Source organism: Schistocerca americana, chromosome 8, assembly GCF_021461395.2.
Source record: "Schistocerca americana isolate TAMUIC-IGC-003095 chromosome 8, iqSchAmer2.1, whole genome shotgun sequence".
Classification (NCBI taxonomy): Eukaryota; Metazoa; Arthropoda; class Insecta; order Orthoptera; family Acrididae; genus Schistocerca; species Schistocerca americana.
In genome coordinates this window covers 394,111,342-394,113,810 of record NC_060126.1, presented here as the reverse complement: position 1 = coordinate 394,113,810, position 2,469 = coordinate 394,111,342, and the positions used below count along the sequence as shown (strand labels likewise).

The following is a 2,469-nucleotide window of genomic DNA, read 5'->3' as shown; positions in this document are numbered from 1 at the left end:
ATTTATCTACAAGCTTTTGATAAGCCCCCGAGCCTTAAGGTAGGCTAATGTAGGAGTTTGGAGACATTGGGTACCGAGATTGATAGGTCAAATATTTTCCTGAATGCGAAGGCTGTCAGTCTAGTTTCTAATTTAAAACAGGACTCCATGAATGCTTCGCTTGAAACGAAACCTTTGGCTCGAACTCCATGCTCGAAGCTATGGCACTCAAAGCTTGAGCGTAAGAGTGCGTGAAAATTAATTTTGGTGCTTCTTCCTTCAGTGTCGCTTGAAGAACAATAAACCTGCCTGCCATATTTTCTGCGGATCAAAGGATACACTAATAAGATCTTGCAAATTTCAGCCTATTTGGGCTAATTCATGAGTTACAAGAGCTCGATAAGCTACTCCTGTTGATTTACAAACAGGAACCATGCTGATCGCCCGTACTTGTGGGATTCCATTCGTAACATGCACTCCGTCTTCAGGCCACAAGTAGCCCATCGGGACCATCCAACCGCCGTGTCATCCTCAGCTGAGGATGCGGATAGGAGGGGCGTGTGGTTTTCTTTGACCGGAGTCGCTACTATTCGGTCGAGTAGCTCCTCAATTGGCATCACGAGGCTGAGTGCACCCCGAAAAATGGCAACAGCGCATAACGGCCCCGATGGTCATCCATCCAAGTGCAGGCCATGCCCGACAGCGCTTAACTTCGGTGATCTGACGGGAACCGGTGCTTCCGCTGCGGCAAGGCCGTTGCCCCTATTCGTAACATAGCGTGCGCAAATTAAAGCCTGATCAACAACATCCTGGCAAAAATTCACACTGATGCTAAAAGATTTCGCCGCCTGAATTTCTTTGACAATCTCATGTTTAACTTGACGTATACATATGTTTATTAATTTATTGAAAAAGTGGTTCAAGTGGATCTGAGCACTATGTGACTCAACTGCTGAGGTCATCAGTCCCCTAGAACCTAGAACTACTTAAACCTAACTGACCTAAGGACATCACACACATCCATGCCCGAGGCAGGATTCGAACCTGCGACCGTAGCAGTGGCGCGGTTCCAGACTTTTTGGACAAAAAGGTAATAAGACCACGCTTACCTTTTGCTGGCGCTTTTCTTTTCTTACTTTCAACAGTTACCCAGGATATGTAGGTTTTAGGAACTGGATCATACTTCGATAACAGGACAACTAAATTTAGAAAGTTTCCGTGATTCTTGTTTTGGCCGTCATCGATATCCGTCAATGAGTACAAGGCTCCACGTTTTCCACGATAAGCAATACCTTGTTTAGGCGTATAAAAGGGGCGTTCAAAAAAGAAAATATTGACCCTGGCTGTTCAGACACTTGTCCCTCTGTGACACAAGGCGGTGAATGGCGGTTTCATAAAATTCCCGGGACTGCGATGTGAACCAGTTCCGCACGCACAGCTGGACGTTGTCGTCGGAGGTGAATCGTTTGCTACTCAGAAGAAGCCTTTTTAAAGGGACCAAAATTCAGTAATCACAGGGAGAGAGGTCCGGACTGTATGGAGGCTGGCCGAGAACCTCCCATTTGAATTTGTGCAGGAGTGCCGCGACCGTGTTGGCCGTATGAGGCTTAGCATTGTCGTGGAGCAGGATGACCCCACGGGTGAGAATGCCTGGTCGTTTTGATTTGATCGCTTGGCGAAGGGTGGTCAAGGTTTGCGAGTAACGCTGGGCATTCACTGTCGTCCCGTGCTGCAGGAAGTGAATCAGAAGGGGGCCATCTGGGACAAAGAAGAACTCCAACATAACATTTCCTGCACTCGTGTGGAAGACGACCCTCAGTTTCAGTTCCTATCTAAGTCACTACGTTTGCATGCGAAATTTCGGAACAGTTTTTCGCTGTCGTGTTTACGTGTTAAGTTTGATTAGTCAGCACTATCGCTAATTCTCTTCAGGTAGGTGAGATGTAAACAGCTTCAGTCGAATATTTCTACTGAAGCTTCACTGTATGAAAAGTCGCTCCGTCTGTGTCAGCCGAAAATTTTTAAAAACAGTACGTAACCTCACAGCCCAAGCACTTTCAGAACCAGTTGCGGTTACACGGGAGCGAAAATCGATTGAGAAACTGGAAAACCGGCAGCTAGAAGCGGATTTCCAGTATCGATTTTCAAGTGTTTACCTGACCATCCAATTCGGTATTGAGAAATCGGGTTACGAAATCTGGTTTTGAGAGGCCCATACGAACGGTGTGATTTGCTAGGGACTAACATAAACGTTACTTATCAATAATATAGTGTTTGCAATGCTTCATTTTCTGTACCAAAGCCAGATTTTAGATGCTTTTATTGCAGTTGTTATTCTTACCATGGAAACAATGAACTCTTGGAGTTATTGTTTATTTATTTGGCCTCCTGGCGCTAACGGTCATTTAGCCAGCTAAACGATAAATAAAAGACGTAATACAACCAATAAATTGATGAAATAACAGTGATGCTAGTATAACAATATAAGGA

General features: G+C 45.1%; 1 pseudogene; it reads right to left on the bottom strand.

The window, feature by feature from the left end:
* Positions 1-622: 622 nt before the first annotated feature.
* LOC124546051 lies at positions 623-740 on the bottom strand (annotated as a pseudogene).
* Positions 741-2,469: the final 1,729 nt, after the last annotated feature.